The sequence below is a fragment of the Gossypium hirsutum genome, chromosome D03, assembly GCF_007990345.1.
Source record: "Gossypium hirsutum isolate 1008001.06 chromosome D03, Gossypium_hirsutum_v2.1, whole genome shotgun sequence".
NCBI lineage: Eukaryota > Viridiplantae > Streptophyta > Magnoliopsida > Malvales > Malvaceae > Gossypium > Gossypium hirsutum.
This window is the reverse complement of record NC_053439.1, coordinates 32,616,052-32,629,860: the sequence shown is the minus strand read 5'-3', so window position 1 is coordinate 32,629,860 and position 13,809 is coordinate 32,616,052. Positions and strand designations below refer to the sequence as shown.

General features: G+C 34.1%; 1 non-coding gene across 1 annotated transcript; it reads right to left on the bottom strand.

The window, feature by feature from the left end:
• Positions 1-10,388: 10,388 nt before the first annotated feature.
• Positions 10,389-10,495, bottom strand: LOC121215670 (small nucleolar RNA R71). Its single transcript, XR_005911646.1, has one exon. It is a non-coding gene; the product is annotated as a small nucleolar RNA R71 (small nucleolar RNA).
• Between the last annotated feature and the right edge of the window lie 3,314 nt (positions 10,496-13,809).

Genomic DNA, 13,809 nt, shown 5'->3' with positions numbered 1-13,809 from the left:
TAATTATGGTTTTCTCTTAAATGAAGAAATCGAATCATTTGGAAATAAATGTAGTTTTCCCAAAATGGAAATGGAAATGGAAATGAGAAATGATTCATTTGCAAATGTAGATGAATTAGTAAAAAATGATCGGGAGAATGAGTTTATGTTCTTGAGTTATTTTAAAACCTGAAATAAAAATAAATCATTCGGTCATAGTGAACAAGTTAAATTGCGAAATATTAAATATATTTTTCAAAAATTTTACCAAGGGTAAAATAACCATAATTTTACTAGGGGTAAAATTGGGATGAGAAAATTATTTAATATAAATATATTGAAGTTTATTTTTGGAAATAAACAAATATGATTGGCTTGCATCAATTACAAAGTACTAGATCGAAAAGTCTGGGAAGCACTCATAATTGGACTCGATGTGAAAGAGGCCCAAAATCCCCTCATGGAATATGAAGGGGCGGCAACCCTAGTAGGAATACTAGGGGAAGTCGTCTACCCTACTCCTACTCTAAGTAGGAAATTGTTTTTCTAGTTGAAATAAACCTTTACAATTCGATAAGGGTTTTGTCTTCCCTTCCTATAAAAAAATGGCACCAGTAGGGCTTTTAACGCAACTTTGAGAGATTATTACCCTACTAAAAATAGAGAGAATTTATTCTCAACTATTAAATATATTTCAGAATAACAATTCTACTAGTTTCTATTAAAGAAGAGATAATTTTTGTTTTCACCCCAAAAAAGAAAAGAAAATATTTTCTAGTTTTGTATTCTGATTCAGTTGATTCGAGCCCACATTCGAAGTAGTTTGTGGTACGAGAATAGCAGAGAAGATCATTTGGTTGAAATTCGAAAACATCAAGGATTTGTTTATCCGAAAACATAGGTGTGATTTCAATCTAAGGTTTATTACTATAAATATAACAAATCGGGTCGATTTTTAAAATTTTAATTTTTCGTTGTGCAAGAAAACCGTTTTCAAACCAGATTTTTTCAACACCATGTCCCATGCTTGTCTAACTCCCTTAAATGCTCCTTACAATTTCGCCTCAATAATTGAGTACCTTTCTAATTTACGAGCAAAACCTAGTAACCATCATCTTTATTCATCACGGATGACACCCTTTGTAAAATCTAACCCATTAGACCTTCTCAAAGCACCAATAATATTAGCCTTAAACCACCTAAAGGTAGTAATTTCTAGCTAATCAATTCAACATGTCTGGATCTAGTACCATTCACACTCTAGTTTTGTAATGAACCAATACTCATATCAATACAAAAAGAATTTCCTCTATTCTAGAACCCCTTCTTTCTCAATAAAATTCGGATAAAAAATCAATAGGTTTCGCCTTTTCCATAACATTTAGCATATTAGTCCAAAGAGGTGGTCTCAGTTTGGATCCTCTAAGAAATAACCAGGTCACACATCCATGCTAATAAACTCAACCAATTTCATTGGTTTGACTAAGCTATACCATAAGCCTATAACAGAGGATGATCTCAAAACATGATCAATATCCTTAATGTTATTATAATAAAAGTAACAATTCATATTATCCGTAAGCTTCCTCTTATACCTTTCATGATTCATGATAATTCTGCCTTCGTACATAAGCCAAAGAAAAGTTCTTACACATTGAGGTCCTCGATACTTCCATATATGCTTCCACTTAGTATCTTCAGCACTCACTGGTAGATGAACTAAAGAACTATATGTCATCTGCACCGTGAACCTCATCTTGTAATCCCAAATCCAATTAGGTGAGTTGTCTATATCAAACTTTTAAAAATGGAATTTTTATTATTTTTTTATTTTAACTACTTTTTATTTTTATAATTACATTTAAAAATAAAAAAAATTATTTAATTGAGTTATTTAACATAATTAATAATTTTAAAATTATTATTTTCATAAATTCTTTAAGTTTATTAATAACGACTTTATCTAATAATTGGATTGTTTCATATTATTTTTGAATAGGTAAACACATTTCTTATGTTTTTATAACATAACTACAAAAAGCATTTAAATTTTCAACAGTTGTTTTCTTGTAAACTTGGTTTGTCGGAACTCTTGGGAGAGTCCAATTATCAAATCTTTGAGGAATAATTTCATAATGCTCTTCTTGTTCATTAATAGTGATATTTGTAGTTTGGTCAAACTCTTGGGATTGATTCAAAGCAAAGCTTGCAGAAGAATTGGTTCTTCTAAGGAAAGGAAACATTCTTTGTTTTCTTATTTCCTACAAAGAGGTTCTACTATCAAAATTTCTAGATTAGTATAGTTGCCTATGGGGATACTTTGTCCTTGACACGCCTAACCCATAGCTAACTGGACTGTGTATCAATACTCGACAAAAATAATAATACATTAATAAAGATAGTTAAACCAAAACTCAGAAATATTGAAAACAAATTGGATATTTTCAAAACATCTGCTCATGTATCAAAAAGGGCTATTGTTTCTAATTGAAATTCATTATTCATAATAATATTTATTCTATTAAATATCTTTGAATAGATATTGCAGTGAGAACCATCATATATTCCTGTGTATTTTCTTTAGGCTCGGGTTCAGTTTCTAACGAACTATTTTCTGGGATTTCATGTTTTAAAGTTTACATTTGTTTTTTCATTGCTTGTTATTCCATTTTAAGCTGAGAAAGTTCCAATTTAATTTGTTTTATTTCTAATTGTAATTTAGAATTTGTAATCTATCTGGATTTTATTTTTTCATATTTATTAAATATTATATCTTGTATATTGTACATTTGTGATTGACTAAAAGTAATTTCTTTTTCTTTTTCTTTTTCTTTTTCTTTTTTTGGTTTATCTTTTAAAGAGGATTTTAATTTCAAAAGATATTCTCTTTTAAGTTCTAGGTCTTGAATTTCATCAATAACTTCAAGCCTATGTACTAGGCCAATACATTTTAATTGTTACCCAAATTTTATGGTTTCTTTAACCGATAAAAATATTTTACAATCTTTGACCCTTCAAATACATACCCATAATTACAAAATGCTTCCTAGATCTGAAGTACTAACTTTAGTGTATCGGATCCATTTTAAAGCTATTTATTCTACAGTCTTAACCAAGCTTTACTTCAAAACCCAAAATGAGAAACCCTATTAATAGAAACAGATACCTCAAGATCTCAAATCACAATCCCAATAGCAATACAATGGCATGAAATTAACCTTCTTGATACGTGGAAACTTGAAGATGCTATAGACCCTATGACACCAACTCCTATTAGAAACACTTCACTAAGTGAATTTTCTTAACACCAAGATGGAACAGTTGAATTGATATTCAACAGGCCACAGAGAATGCCTCCAAGTCATTCTTTTGAAATAGGAAGTACCAGCACAACTTTTAGGAGGTTAAATTTAAAAGAAGAATCAAATCCAGAAACACAAACAATAGATTTTAGGGCAACTAAAGCCTCTGTCTCTTCTATCCCAACAACATTTAGAACCAATTTACAAGGAATAGATAATTCCTTAAATATAGCTTAACCTATCTATGTCAAACTGGAAGAGAGTCCCCAAAATTCACCTAATATGTCATCGATATACTCATCAATGACTAATAATGCAAGACAAGGAGAAAATTCAGAAATATTTTTCTAGAAAAATCTTTTAAGATCAATAAAGAATAGTGTAGAAAACACTTCTATTGCAACAAAAATTAACAAAAAAGATAATATTACTTTAAAAATTATAATGATAAAAAAGAAAGCATTCTTCGGGAATATATGAATTCGTGAATACCCATAAAATCCATAAAAAATCCTTTGAATGTTTTGAAAAATATTATTCAAAATCTATTAATACAATAAAACATAATACTAGATGGTAGACCAATAAAGGAGAAGTTGAATCCCAACATCCTTTAAGAATGAAAGCTCCTGATGCAAGAGAACAAATCTCATCAAAATACATTAAAATGATAGTAGAACAAAACAACTATAAAAATATCAGTCTTCATACAATAGGAAAATAATTATATCATATTGAGAATTTGGTAGAAAGCCAACCGATTAAGAAATAACCAGTAAAAGAGGTAACAGAAAAAAGTTCTAAAGAACCAATATTTACAACTTATGAAATTCCAAAACCTTTCCAAAAATCTCAAAATCATTTCTTAACAGAAATCCAAAATAGACTTGATGCTTTGGAAAGTTACAAGTCTGAATTAGTTGTACCTGATACCCCAATGCAAGCCCAACATTCAGTAAATACATTACACCAATCTTCGCAATCTAACTCTGACCAGTAAGATAAACAACAAATTAACAAAATGGCTTGGAAAGAACCAAAAAGATTATATTATCCAAAAATCACTGCACTTGATGTTAATATAGAAGAAAAACTTGTTTTCCAAAATAAATACAATGCTAATACAATTTATGAATGGAATATAGATGAAATGTTTGAATATAATATTCTCAGTTTATTACAACAAATGTCAATAGTTTCAAATATTTATAAAACCCAAAACCAAAATAGATTAATTAGTGATCATGATATAGCCAATTGTTTAGTTGTTCGATTTAATGGTCAATTAAAAGGATGGTGGAACCACGCGCTCACTAAGACCTAACAAGAAGAAATCTTGAAAGGAATAAAAAAAAGATGATCAAGGAAGAATTATTTTAGAAGAACAAGGAAGAGAAATCAAAGATACAGTAGCAACTTTGATTTCCTCAATCTCTTAACACTTTATAGGATATCCTTTTCATCTGTAACACCCCAAAATCTCTTATATTTTTTTTCGTATGTTTGTGAACAATTGTATGTCTGCTTCAATGGTTAAGTGTTCTGGGAAGTGTTTGAGAGGTCCCAAGTTCAAGCCTTCGCTTGGGCAAATTTTTGTTTTTAAATTAATAAACCCCTATCTCTAATCAGTAGGCTTATAAATATATGTTGGTAAAATATGTCAGAATGGGCCTGCTGGTTTGGTGGTTAAGTAGGTGCCACTGTGCTGGGGGTTTTGAGTTCGAATCCCTGTACGTACAAGGGGATTTTTTTTCTTGTGTCATGAAGGAGTTTGAAATGTGGTAAAATACTGAGTGTTTGAGATGTGTGGGAGGTTGTGGACGGTTTGGGTGTTTGGATTGAGTGGGGAGTCATGTGGAGAGATTTAAGGAGTAAAAATAAGGGATTTGAGAGTTACCCAGCTATAACGGATGTGGTTTAGTGGGAGCATGATACGAGTCACAAAGGCCTTAGATGCGTATACGAAGGAAAAAGAAAATCAAGATTCACTTTCTTGTTTTCAAGAAAATCAAGAAACCGAATCTTGGTCCAATTTTGTTGTTTTGAGCAATTTCAAGAATCAAGAAAATCAAGATTTCAAATCTTGGAAATCTTGGTCCAAGAAACCGAATCTTGCAACTAAGGCGCATTGGATATCAGTTACGAGCATTAACAAGCCAATTTCGGGAGAGAACGGATTACAGCCCAAGTTCTTGAAGACAAGGCCCAATAAGATGTTCTAAGCCCAATCTAGAAGTTTAAATTGGACTTAGCTAAAAATCAGGCCAAATTGTTAAAGTGGCCCAATTTAATTCTTTAAATACTTAATTTTAATTTTTAGATTTTATGAATAAATTTCTATGTAAAAATTCAGTCCAAGAGGCCCATTTAAAGGCCTTGGACAAAATTCCCCTTTGAAAGACAAAATTAGGGTTTTTTTAAGTTTTCCTAGTAGGGCTAGGAAAGTAGTTAGGAGGCCTATATATATGGCTTGGCCAACCACACTTAAACACATTACAATTACATTGAAAACTTCAAATTTGTTTTGAGTGAAAATTCTCTTTGAGTTCTTCAAGAATTTTCTCTTGAGTTTTCTTTAGAAGTAGTTTTAACAATCTTTTTTATTGTGGGACCCATCTTCAGCCTTCTTCTTGCCATTGATCTTCATTGGAGGGGAGATTAGAGCCGTTTGAAGGGAGTTGTAAGATCTTTCGGGATTTCAAGGCTTCTTAGGACTTTTCTTAATTCTATTGCTGTTCATTCTTCTTTATTAAATTCTGCTTGTGCCGATTTGTTGAATAATTTGGGATTAATTGTCTTGTTTCGTTTCAGCCATTCCAAACTTCAAGATCTGATTCGACACTTCCTTGGACATAAAGAAACGTTTTTGATTCACAAAAATCCCCCTTTTCTTGCAGTCCAATCCCTAGAACTAGTGTCAATTGATTTCGCAATATGTTTTAAATTTAGTTGCTGTTTTGTGTTCTTTGATAGTTTCAGCTGATTGGAAGTTAATCTTGGGGCTTAATTTCATGTTCTTGGCTTCCAAGAACATCTATTCATTAGTGTTTTGATTCCTTGTTGTTCTTTATTGATTTGGGGATTTTTAGTTTTCAGATCTAATTGATTCTAATTAAGTTTTGCTGTTTCATTTCAGATCCAAACGTTTAGAGTTTTCGTAGGAGTTTTCTCGTGACTTGACAACTCGATCTTGGTCCGCACGCAACCCTCCAGCAGAGCAAAATAGGGGATTTGGGAGTTACCCAGTTATCTTTCTTCTCTCCTGCAAAAAGTCTCTGTCATTTTCCTCTCCATTTTTCCTTTGCTGCCGAATTTTATCCTCCCTCTTGCTGAATCCACCTTTTTCCTTCCTTTCTCTTTTCAACTTTGTTTTCAAATCGTCATATTGTGCAACATAGAGTCACACTCGTTCGGTAAGTGATAATGGTGCTATAAAATTTTAATTTTTAAGTTATTAATTGGGGAACCTTTGTTTAACTGTGTTGACACCTGAAAATCTAGTGTGAGGGGTTGTGCTGATGCCGAGTTATAGAGGGAAGCGTCCGTAGTTCGTAAGGTAAGGGTTTTTCTACTTGGAAGATGACTTTTTCGTTTTCGGGTTAAGTTTAATTCGATTGTTTAAGTGACTAATTGAGCGAAATGTTGGTCAATAATAGGTTCTGGAGTGCTCGTGGTGGCTTTAGCTTCGAATCGAAACCAGGTGTGTAACCATAAACTGTAAACGAAAAATGGCAAAAATCTGAATAGTGAGGTTGTCGACGCCACACGGGCGTGTGGGATTTTTGGGCCAGGCTATGTGATCTACACAGCCAAGGCGAATTTAGGCCATGTGGGCCACACGGGCATATGGGCCCACATGAGCGAATATCATGGGCTTGGAGACCCATTTTCACTGTTGTATTGCTAAGGTTGCACGGGTCGCCCGAGTCGACTGTGGACCTACTGTAGGGTCGGTAAGCTTACCTAGACCCCTAATTGACTGAATGACTGTTATATCCATGTACGATATATATATTTATGACTGTATATTGAGCATGCTGTAAAACTGTACTGAATGCATGTATGATACCATGATTTTACATGACATAATTGTATGATGCATAGCATGAGGATGGGTTTATATTGATCGGAGGAAGTGTACTGAAAGGCTTCGAGCCTAACTTACTGGTAGCTCAACTGCATAATACTCTATAGTGCCACATTCGGTGTTACTTGGAGTGTAGGGATGGGTAGGTTGATTATATCCCCACATGAAGTGTAGGGTTGGACGGAGTTGGAGTGTAGAGGCTAGTTGGGTAGGATTTGATATTGCATATATGTTACTGTACTGAATATGGATACTGTAATGGGCCAAGGCCCAAACGCATGATTGCTGCTGTATTGTAATAGGCTAAGGCACTAAGTGAAACTAAAACTGTTACTGAAATGGGCTTATGCCCAAACTATGATTCCTTCAAGCAAAATCGAGAGCTAGTGCAATGTTAGCTCAAGCCAAGACCAAGAAGGAATACAAAAAATCATGGTTGAAATGCTCAACTCAATGGATTTTGGATCATAAGATAAGAAATCTTCAACGTCTTCAATCAAAACAGTGGATCTCGCAAACCATACCACCTCAGTAATTATTATTAGAACCAAGAAAAAATGATGCAAAGATAGAAAAACGAAAATATATAGACTTTTTTATGTCCTTTTTAACTCAAATTCATGCAGTTTCGTAGTAATTCTTGTTGAAAAATATAATACAATTATAAAATAATTAAATGTACTTAAATAATTAACATATTGAATTTTATAATAAATTTTCATAAATTTTGATTTATTTTCGACAGATTTGCATAAAGCGTGAAAATTGGCTCGGCAAACACTATAAAAAGCACAAAATCGTGAAGCGATTTTTGAAGCATCGAGGTGAATTAATTTTTCAGCTTAAGACGGTCCAAATTATGAATATTAATACATCATATAATTAATTTTAATTTTTATCCAATTTATTTTGGGTTAAATAATTCTTATTAATTATATTATGAAAGGAGACTCAGTTGTGCTAATACGAGAGACTGATCCAACCGAGCAATCGGGCTGCCCAAAATCGTCCAACATGCTGACCCAATCAGCTCAAAATAGCTGATTTATTGACTTTCAAATCAGTTCTTAAAGTCTCCTTGAAATTGCATTCAAACCCCTCCACTTTCTGTGTTTTTAAATATTCATCCCAAGTTAAATTTAGCAAGTTTGAAACATTCAAACTTGCCACATGTGAGCCCAGCCAAGCGGGGTATATGGCTGCTGATTTTTTGCTATTTTTAGCAGCCAATCCCACCTACAAATACCCCCTTCACCTATTCATTTCAACGCGCCTTTCATTTCACACATCTCTCTCCCTTTGTTTCCTATTTTTCCCTTCCATTCCCTTTGTCGATTTCCCTCTTAGAAAAGAGCCCTTCAATCGCCTTGAGTAGAAGCATTCAAGTGCTTGTAGAAGCCTTGACTCAGTAAGAATGAGCGAAGAAGGAGGAGCAGAGCAAACTAGTTAAGCTTCGGATAAATACCGGATTTGATTCTAGTTTCCTATCCTTTAACTTTTATTATTATTGTTATGAACATGTCTATGAATATTTGTTATGTTGTTATTCTAATTTTAATTAACATGGCTTAAATTTAATTCGTGTTAATTTGATTGCATTTTGTCTACTTAAGTTATTAAAATCATGTTTGTGTTGTTATAGGTCTTCGAAAATTGTTTGATTAAGTAAAACCATGATTATGTTATTCTTGCATTACGATTGTAAGGTAACTAATGAATTAATTATTAATCGTATTGAAATTGTAATTAATTGACACAATACTTAGTAAACGCATGTTTAATCTTCTAAGGTAGTTGAGGGTTAAATTAGAGACAGCATTAAACGGCACATTAGCCTTGCATAACTTGCAAGATTATTGTGATTAAATGGTTTCAATGTAGGTATATATTGTTACTTCGCTTAATCTTTTACTTGCTTATTAAATTGATTAATTTTTTTGAATTGGTATAGTAATATGTTCAAGAGATTAGTTAATTTGGTAAGTCTATATGTGCTCTAAGTTAACAAATTTCCAAGTTGCCGTGAATTTATTCGTAACAACATGAACATTGTTTTAATAATATTAAATTTAGAAATATAATTGATCTAACACAATTATGTCATATTGATTAAACTTTTTTTTCAAAAATCGTGCATTGGAAACCTTACCTTTTAATTTTCTTAGTTAATTTACTTATTTAAAATCTAATATTATTAAACCCTTTTTCACAACAAAAGATTTTTCCTTCACCAAAGTGTTTTTAATTGCATTTCATAAATATTTTCTTACACAGTCCTTGTGGGTACGATAACTCGACATTTACTTGTCATTTTATTACTTGTTGCGATTGTGTACACTTGCACAATTCCATTGTTCCAAGTTTTTGGCGTCGTTGCCGGGGACTGTTTTAAGAGTCATTATTTTTGCATTTTGGTTTATTTTTTCTGTTCAATTTTAACTTAGTTAATTTTTCTGTGTTTGTTTCAGGTGTTTATGAGTATTGATTGAATTATCGATTTTCTCCTTGTAGACCCTGAGATTGAAAGAACTTTTCAACAACGAAGAAGACAAGCAGCTCAAAGAAGGACCGAAGAGATGAACTTCAAAAACCAGAATCAAGAAGACGGAGGAAACCCTGCTCAAATTCCTATCCTTATTCTTGATGATAGGGATAGACCTCTAAGATAGTATGTCATGCCAGTGTTTCATGAGCTTAATCTGGGTATTAGGAGACCCGAAATCGAGGCACAACAATTGAAGCTAAAGTCGGTTACGTTCCAGATGCTTCAGACAATAAGTCAATTCAGTGGAATACCTACCAAAGATCTTCACCTTCACTTAAGACTGATTATGAAGGTAAGCGATTCTTTCAAGCTAGCCGTAGTACCCGAAGATGCACTACGATTAAAGTTGTTCCCATATTCACTGAGGGATAGAGCTCAAGCCTGGTCGAACTCATTATCACCACATTCCATTACCACATAGCAAGAGTTAGCAAAAAGATTACTCATGAAGTATTTCCCGCCTAGCAAGAATGCTAAGTTGAGGAACGAGATCACTACTTTCCAACAAATGGTTGACGAGTCCTTGCATGAGGCATGAGAAAGGTACAAAGAATTATTATGGAAGTGCCCTCATCATGGAATCTTGTATTGTATCCAACTTGAGACATTCTATAATGGTCTCAAGGCTCACTCGAGAATGGTAGTAGATGCTTCTGCTAATGGGGCTCTCCTTTCTAAGTCTTATCACGAGGCATATGAAATCATTGAAAGGATTGACAGCAACAATTATCAATGGCTAACAATCGAGTAGCGTCAAGAAGACAAGTCGTTGGAGTACATGAAGTGGACGCTCTCACTACACTTGCATCTCAGGTATCGTCGATATCCTCAATGCTTAAAAAATTTACTACTAATAGGTTTAATAATTTTGCAACTCATCAACCAAATCAATTCGACAATGCAGCATGTGCTTATTGTGGGGAGGACACTTGTTTGAAGAATGTCCGTCAAACCCAGAATCTGTGTATTACATTGGTAACCAGAACTAGAATCGAGAAAAGTAAGGATTGCAATCCAATTTTTATTACGCATCTTGGAAAAACCACCCTAATTTCTCTTGGAGTAACCAAGGGGCTGGACCCAGTAACACTTACGCCTAACCTAGACCGACCCAGCCACTTGTATTTACCCAACAAGTTCAAAAACAACCCCAAGTTGAAACTTCCAATGGCTTAGAAAACCTGTTGAAGGCATACATAGCAAAAAATGATGCCTTAATCCAAAGCCAAGTAGCCACATTGAAAAAACTGGGAAAACCAAATAGGCCAACTTGCAACTAAACTTAGGAACCGACCACAAGATGTTTTGCCTAGTGATACGGAGAACCCAAGAAATCCAAGGAAACAGCATTGTAAAGCATTGACATTAATGAATAGAAAGACATTAGAGCCCAACACTATCGAAGTTGAAGAGGAGCCAACTGATGCTCAAGACTTAGTGGAAGTTCAACCAAGTGTTGAAATTCTAACTTCACCAGGACCAGAATCTGCAAAACCCGATAAGGTAACTTCTGAACCAGTCAATTCTGATAAACTAACAACTTCGTTAGATACAGAATTGTCATAGAATATGAATTAACTAGTTCCAATAAAGAATCCTCCACCACCCTACCCTCAAAGGCTTATGAAGCAGAAGTAGGACGTCTAGTTCAAAAAGTTTTTAGACGTACTCAAGCAACTCCATATCAACATTCCATTGGTAGAAGCACTTGAACAAATGCCGAATTACATCAAATTTATGAAGGATATCTTGTCCAAGAAATAAAGACTAGGAGAATTTGATACGGTAACCCTGATGAAGGAATGCAGTGCATATCTTCAAGACAAACTACCCCCAAAGTTGAAGGATCCTGGATGTTTTACCATACCTTCAACATTCGAGCAACGTATTGTGTTAAGACATTATGTGATTTGGGTGCAAGTATTAACCTGATTCCCATGTCCATATTTAGGAAGTTAGGGATAGGTGAAGTTAGACCTACTACGGTTACACTTCAATTACCATATCGATCTTTAGCACATCCAGAAGGAAAAATCGAGGATGTATTGGTACGTGTAGACAAATTTATTTTTCCTACTGACTTTGTTATTCTAGACTTTAAAGCTAATAAAGAAGTGTCAATCATCCTAGGAAGGTATTTCCTAGCAACTAGAAGGACCCTTATTGATGTGCAGAAGGGCGAGCTTACTATGCGTGTTCAGGATGATCAGGTAACATTTAATGTTTTTAAGTCTATGTGATTTCTTGTCGCAGTTGATGATTGTTCTGCAGTATCGGAGTTAGAGGATTTAGCTATAGAATGGGAACTCAACTCTATTGAGGACCCATTAGGACAAGTTTTGATGTCAGACCCTCCAAGTGATGAAGAGGGAAAGGAATACTTAGCTTTGCTAAAAGCTAATCAAATGGGATTTAATCTGCAATCCCACTTTGAATCTTTGGAGCTAAAAAGTAGAGATCATGTGCAACCAAAAGTGTCAATTAAGGAGTCATCTAAACTAGAACTAAAGGTACTTCCCTCACATTTAAAATATGTTTATTTAGGTAACATTTCTACTTTACCTGTGATTGTTTTAGCGGAGTTGACTGAAGAGTAACAAGAGAAACTCATCCTAGTATTGAAGTAATTCAAGAAGGCTATCGGATGGACTATAGTCGATATTCATGGCATTACTCAATCTGTATACATGCACAAGATCATCTTGGAATATGGTGAGAAAGGGACGATTGATGGGCAATGAAGATTAAACCCCATCAGGAAGGACATGGTAAAAAAAAGATCATAAAATGGTTAGATGCAGGTATAATTTACCCTATCTCATACATTTCGTGGGTAAGTCTAGTCCAATGCCTACCAAAGAAAGGAGGTATTACAGTTGTTGAGAATGAGAATAACAAGTTAATACCAACCAGAACGGTTAGGGATGGAGAATTTGCATAGGTTACCATAAGTTGAACAAGGAGACTAGGAATGATCATTTTCCTTTGTCGTCCTTGGACCAGATTTTGGATAGACTCATAGGGCGAGAATATTATTGTTTTCTCAATGCATACTCAGGGTATAATCAGATTACAGTAGCACCAGAGGATCAACACAAAACAACATTCACATGCCTGTATGGTACATTTGCATTTAGACGCATGTCATTTGGTTTATGTAATGCACCTGCTACATTTAAAAGATGTATGATCTCTATTTCTACTAACATGGTTGAAAAGTATTTGGAAGCATTTCTGGATAATTTTTTAGTATTTGGAGATACATAGGATGATTACCTAGCCAATCTAGCTAAGGTACTAAGGCGATGCGAAGAAACAAACCTCGTACTCAACTTGAAAAAGTGTCATTTCATGGTACGAGAAGGCATTATTCTAGGGCATTGGATAATGAGACATGGGATTGAAGTCGATAAAACAAAGGTAGATGTTATTGAGAAACTCCCACATCCAACATCTATAAAGGGTGTTAGGATATTTTTGGGTCACGCCGATTTCTATTGGAGATTTATCAAGGAATTCTCCAAAATTGCTAAACCTTTATGCAAATTATTGGAGAAGGACACGAAGTTCAAATTTGATAAAGAGTGTTTAAGAGTTTTCAATGATCTGAAAAGTCAGTTAGTTTCAAGACCAATCATCATCACACCGGATTGGGCTTTGCCATTTGAGTTGATGTGTGATGCAAGTGACTTCGCGATAGAAGTTGTGATGGGCCAGCGAAGGAACAAAGTTTTTCATTCCACCTACTATGCAAGTTGAACTCTGATGGAAGCTCAATTGAATTATACGGTAATAAAGAAAGAGTTACTTGCTATTGTGTTTGCTTTTGACAAGTTTCGATCTTATCTTGTAGGTACCAAAGTGGCGGTCTATACAGATCATTTGGAAATTAAGTA